The following is a 6905-nucleotide window of genomic DNA, read 5'->3' as shown; positions in this document are numbered from 1 at the left end:
TGGCCCATTCTCTGCGGACTGCCCCCTCTTTCCCCTGACATGCAGAGAGATGGAAATTTATGTTCCCTTTGCAGTGGCTCGTACCTGATGGGAGCTAGAGTTTGAAAGCTCCAGCTCCTTTGTCTCTCTGGTCAGGGCAACTCTGAGGAGGAGCTTAAACTCCAGGGCATTTCCGCACTATCAGGCCCAAGTGACACTCCATGGAACTGTGCCCCAGACAACCTCCTTGCTTGGCTTTGGAGTTCTGACTACTGTATGTCAGATTACCACAAAACTTTAGCATCTTAAAACAACAAAAAAGTTTTATCACACAGCTTCTGAGGGTCAGGAGTCTGGGAGTGTCTTAGCTAGGTTGTTCTGGCTCAGGATTTCTCATGAAGTCATCGTTTAGGGGACTGTCAGTTGGGACTGCAGTCATCTGAAGGCGGAGAATCTGCTTCGAAGCTCACTGACATGGCTGTTGGCTGGAGACCTCAATTCCTTGCCATGTGGGCCTTCACACAGGGCTGCTTGAGTGTCTTGAAGACATGGAAGCTGCATCCTTCTAGAGCTAGGGAGAGGGGGAGGGACCCAAGACAAAAGGCACAGCCTTTTATAACTTAATCTTGGAAATGACAGACCATCACCTCTCTCATGTTCTTTTGCACACAGTCTGACTCTGGTACCTTGTGGGAGACGACCACACAAGGGTGTGAATGCTAAGGAGTGGGAATCACTGGGGGCCACCTTGCTGCCTAACTCTTGCAGTTTCTCTTCTTTCCCTGTCCCCTGCTTCCTCCTCTCCTTGATTGGTTTCCCATGGCAGGTCTTCCTTAATTACTTGTGCACTGATTCTTGTCTTAGGATCTGCTTCTGGGGACCCTGGCCTAAATTCATGCTATTTTTTAGTCTAAAACAAGGGTGAGCAAACTAGAATCCGTGGGCGAAATCCAGCTTGTGGCCTGTTTTTATACAGTTTCCAAGCTAAGAATGGTTTTTATATTTTTAAATGATTGAAAAAAATCAAAAGAAGAATAAATTTCCATAATACATGAAAATTTTCAAATATATGAAATTCAAATTTCCACATCCATAGTTTTACTGGAACATATTTTTTTAATGTATTGCCTATGGCTGCTTGCACACTACAACAGCAGAGTTCAGTAGTTGTGACAGTTGCCACATGTCCTGCAAGGCCTTAAGTATTTACTCCCTGGCCCTTTACAGAAAAACTGCTGACTGCTGGAGAAATGTGAACCAGCTTTGTGTGGTTTGCTACGTTCTGAGCATTTTCAAGGCTTTGGCACCACTAGCTTACTTGACCATCAGTCCATAAGTCTTTTCAGTGTCTTGTTGTCACTCTAGGTAGAAATAAAAAATGCATTATTTACGATTTTCCAGCACTACTCTTCTGTAAGGCAAGGGAGGGGTTGTAACTTTCTGCAGAGGGGCTCCAACTTTGTGGCAGGGAAACAAAGTTCTCGCTTGGTCCTATGAGGTGTGCCAGTTGACAGAAACCTAAACAAATGTGGCTTGATTCTGAAAGAGGGAATGTTTTTTTTATTATATTGTGTAAGAATTTCAAACAACTTGGAGAGCAGCCCTTCAAATATCTTTGGTACTTTATTAATACCCAACCATTTCGTGTCCTGGAATTGACTTACAGAAGCAGGTAGAACTTGCTTATTGTTGGTCTTGGGGGGTTTTAGCAATGATGAGATGCAATTCTGTAACTAAGTTTTCCTTTTTAATATCAAGATTATATAAGGGGGGTAAATTAGGCAAACCAAAAAGTGCTTTATAATTTAAATACAATGTTCATTCTCATTCATTCATTATCTTTGCCCAGACCCCTGAGGCAGGCGAGGTAGTTCAATTCCTGTTTTGCTAATGAAGAAATGGATAAAATGATAGATTAAAAGTTCGCTAATTACATAGTGGTGAAGCTGGAGCGAGAATCCAGGCCTCTTGACTTCTAATCCAGTGTTCTTTCCACTAAGCCACTTGACTATTTACTGTGTGCCGAGCATTGTATGAAGCACAGTGGGAACTTACAGTGAAATAATACTTACAATAGTACTTAGGCTTAAATGACACTTTAAACTACCCCCTCCCACAAACATTTATTTTCTCTGCTGAAATTAGTATATATTAGACTCCTCTTGTTCATGCTGTCTTGTTTAGTAGCTGTCAAGTGAATTTCTATACACTTGAATTTTACATTGTAATCGATGTAACACAATTGGTATCTAGAGGCAAAACCTTTTATCTATTAACTCCTCCTTGATTGGTTCCATGCTCTAAGAAAAACAGCCGGAGCAGGAAAGCTCTTTGTAATTTTAGGCTTTGACTAATAACTCCATATGCAAAAGATTTTTTAGACATTTTTTAAGTGAAAATCGGGAAACAATTTCTTGGTTTGACAGATCATATGGGTTCGTAAAGGATGAGAAACAGCAGTTTTGGTGATACTGGGACAAGAGGGTTTCATGTGAGAGCCTCAGAGTGGAAGCTGGCCTAATTTACCTAATAGGCAAACATGAAAAACGGTTTAAAGAATTATCTCTATAACTTATCTCACCATTTTGAAAGCATGCAAAGTCTCTTTTTTGATTATAAAGTGAGTATATGCTCATCATAATAACATGGAAACTGCAGAAAGTTGACAATGACTTACCCATGACCTACCGAAGGGCATTTACTATAAATTAGCATTTTCGTGTATTTCCTTCTAGGTAATTTTTCCTCTTGGACTATAATGTATACTCTTGGGTGAATCTTGCAGGTTTTCTGGCCTAGGTTCTAACACACAGAGCCAACTTGGATCCTGGGAAGTCAGGTATAATGCCTCTCTCCCTTTACAGGTAGTTCAGCTCTTGCCCAACTGGGAGCACTTCACTGAAGACAGCCCCACATCATGTGTCAATATTTTATACTCATGAATCATCATATTTCCCTGAGATGACTATAGAGGTATTTTTTCCCCAGTACTACAGGAATACTTTTGACTGACAGCCTGAAAAGAAAGAGAATAAAGCTGGTCTTTTTAATTTGCCTTTAATCCTGCTCACATATTCTGTTGACACATTTTGAACATCTCTTATTTTCATAGTGAGTCATTTAAAAGAGAGATTATCATGGACTTTTCCAGAGTGAATGGCAAATCCTTTCCTTTGTAGTGGCTTCTTTTCTTAACTGCTAATTTTCTTTTATGGTCTCCTATAAATATTCAGTGTGTTGAAATTTTAATTTTTGAGTAGAAAATCTAAGTGAGTCTTCACACACACACACACACACACACACACACACACACACACAAGCACAAGCACACACACCCCGTTCAGTATAGTCTTTGCATAGTATAGTGACTAAGGTCTGACATTCCTAAGTAGTAAACTTTTTGATGGCTGTGCTTTTTAATAAGACTGTATTCCTCATTTTATATATGAGATTAGCAAGACATTTTCTTCCCACAATCCCTGCCCCTCTATGAATTTACACAGAAGGTAAAAATCTCTCTTTCCTGTTCGCGATTACATGTATTATTGATCAACCCATCAATAGCATGGCAAGGACTCTACTGCAATGCACAAAGAATGTGGTGGCAAAGTTTGAAAAACTTGGGGCAATAATTATGGATAATTACATATGAGAGAACTCAAATATGTCCTTATGCCTTTGGGGTATAGATGGAAGGTCTCCAATAGTTCCTATTATATCCCCCTAAGGCTTAGTGTCAGCATGCCTTGTAAGTGCCATTTTCTTTGCCTAGCATTCCCTCCTCCTCTTGCTAGTGGTCCTTACTCACATAGTTCCCATCACTGGGAAAGAAATATCGAAAGACAAATGTTTGAATTCACATACTAATTTAGCGAAGCTAGATGAAGACTCGAATGAATGTTTGTTTGATGTTAGTCTTTTAGGGTTGCCAAGCCATCTGCCTCATTCAGTAATGGTCCCATTATTTTTCAAGCTTATTCTGCATTTTGTTGACAGATTAATCTAATGGATTTTTCACTTGCTGATTGCCAGTCTTGCTCCCTTTTTTAAAACACATCCAACACAACGAGAAATGATCTACGATGGTTTCCCCACATTCTGGTAATGTCAGTAGGAGCAGGATTGGAGTCTGCTGGGAAGCTGAGATACCATTTTAGATGGAGGCATCTTTGAAGGAAGAGAGTTGACAGTTTAGTGGGAAAAGAAGGTTTCCAAAGGTCATTTTGTTTAATATATGTGAGTTGTTTTAATAGCTAGTAAGTCCAATTCTATGAGTAAGTTGCTAGCATCTTATTAATACATTAACTTATATGGCCCTGGTTCCTCTCACCCCTACATGAATATTTAACTTGGTGCTGGTTGCTAGAATCAGAACAATTATATTTGTCACTTATAGAGGTCTTTAAAATATATTTTATTGACATTTACTTATAGCTTATTTACTTCCAAAGAAGTATTAAGATACATTACATGGAATAAACTGAAAAGTAGGATAATTACAAGAGTTAAGATCCCCCAAGTTAGAGAGGTTAATTAAAAAACAGTAATTTAAAATTATGTATTTAGTGGCATAAATTTGGAGGTTAGGGATGTGTGATAAACATTTGATAAACTTATTTCCAAAAGGGATATTTTGATATAAATTGTTAAAACATGTTTAATGACTTCATTAAAAACCTTATTTATAAGGTAGAAATGGGTATTAAAAAGTAGGTAGTGGCTTCCAGAAGGAGAGATTGGTGAAGAGGCCAGACAGGAAGTTATTTTTCCCTTTGGGAAAGGAAGTCTGAAATGATGGCTAGTTCCCTGCCCTCTCTGTCTTCACTCTGGACAGCTTAAGGAGGCAGTTAATTGAAAGTGGAGAGCCCCGTTTCCCAGTTATTTTTTTTGAGTGTGATATTATTTTGGTTTAAGAACTTCCATCTCAAAATTCAAATATTTCTTGAGAATATGAACTTTATCCATTAACTACATCTTATATAGGTTGTTAGGAAGGGAGAAATAATTTTTGGATCGAGGGACTTTTTTGGGGAAAGATAGCCACTCCTGGGTGTCCTGCAGATTGGGGCTTTGGAGAGTCCTAGATCATTATTAGGGCAGGATAGGGAACAGGGGTGGAAGGAAAGCTGATTCAGAAAGGAGGAAATGTTCCTAAGAAGAGTCCGTTTTGTACTTTTGCCTCGGCCTTGAAGGTGGGTCAGACCTAGTTACTCTTGTGTGACACTGAGACTCTGCTTAGTGCAGCACTTTGAACACTACCAGAGGGCCTCTGCCTTCACACTGTGAGGCAAATGAACCAGTGGTCTGTTGCCTTATACGGGACTGCTCAGAAAATCAGTGTGGCCCAAACACAGCCACTGGTCGTCTGACTGTATTTCCTGGGAATCGATTCTGGCAGTCTTGAAATTGCAAGAAGACCCTAAATTGGAAGGGTGTCAGCAATGCACATGCTACTTAGCCCCTTCCTTTCAATTTGGGAGCCCCAGAGACCCGCTTAATACATTGTTCCACTTAAGCATCGACGCCTAATGGACGGAGAGCATTAGGTTTTGACAGAGAAAGAATAGCCTCAGTACCACTTACACCCTCTCAAGGAGTCGCCTGGACAAGACCATTACTGATGCTTCACTGGGGGAGCTGCAGGGCTTGTGACTTGTTGGGTGGCAACCGCCGTGCCTCGCTGAATACAGCAGAGGTTATACTGTTTAAGGCCTTGCCTGGCTTGCCCCCCTTTATAGTTTTTCTTCTCATATTGCAGAGTGGTTTTTATTTCCCCTGCAGCTGGAAACATACACAGAGATAAGTTTTCTGAGGTTAAGGGAAGACTAAAGAGTGTCGCTTAGAGGACTGTGAACAGAACATCAAAGTAAGGCAGGTCTCATAAGGCTTAAGTCATGCTCTAAGAACTGGAAGAAGACTGTTTCTCTTCAAGTGACCCACTTTTCCGTGTAGTTTGTGTTTTAGTTCTGGAACTCCCTATCGATATATACAGACTTATAGCCCCTTACAGAGTTATGGAGTCTGGACAGACATACATTACATACAGAGTAAAAAGTAAATTCTAAAAACTGAAGGAGGATTTTTGGATTATTTCTGCTTCATGCCTATATGTGAATATATATTATATTCATATCTATATTATTCTATATCCTGAGATGGTAGAGGAGGAAGAAAGCCCTACTAGATGGCTGGATGCTTTTCTAGAACAAATCTCTAGGATCTTTAACTGATAAATCCAGGATTTAGTCATATACTTATTCCTTTTAAGCATCTTAGTCAAAGCTTTGATAGACAACTGAGAATTTTTCGAAAAAGGTTCTGCTAAGGTAATTGCATTCTTGAAATATGAATTATTTCATGGGAAAGTGTGATCCCTCGGGAACTTGGAGGGGGGCTTTAAAAACTGACCATCGGGTAGATTCATAGACTATTTACACATCAAGGAAATTGTCAAACTACATGACTTTAGTAAATAATGGGGTCCTTGTATTCTTAGTGTGCTCTCTCCATTTCACCCTTTCTAGGGTTTATTCCTGTTCCTCTCTGCCCTGACTTGAGTCTTGGAGGCAGACCACTAAGACCCACATCACTTAAGTTCCCTTTCCGGCTGGCCTGTTGGATTTAGCCAATGGGAGGCACCAATAGGAAATTGGGGAGGGGAGGAGAGAAATGGTGTTTCTAAGCTTTGTGATGTGATTTTAGCTTTGGGTCGTCCTGACCACAGCTCCTGTCAGGAAAACTCCTCTTTCACAGCTTCATATCTCACTGGGTCCCTGTAACACCATCACCTCCTGCATCTTCAGGACTAAGGGTGGAAACAGGTCCCAATTATTGCTAATGTCTGGGTGTTTCAGCTCTCCTTATTAACTCCCTTCCTCTTCCCGACACTTTTGGAAGTCTCTTGAGCTACCTGATAACTTTTTTCC

This window comes from Miniopterus schreibersii, assembly GCF_964146895.1.
Source record: "Miniopterus schreibersii genome assembly, chromosome: X".
NCBI classification, from domain to species: Eukaryota; Metazoa; Chordata; class Mammalia; order Chiroptera; family Miniopteridae; genus Miniopterus; species Miniopterus schreibersii.
Note: the sequence above shows the minus strand (reverse complement) of the source record.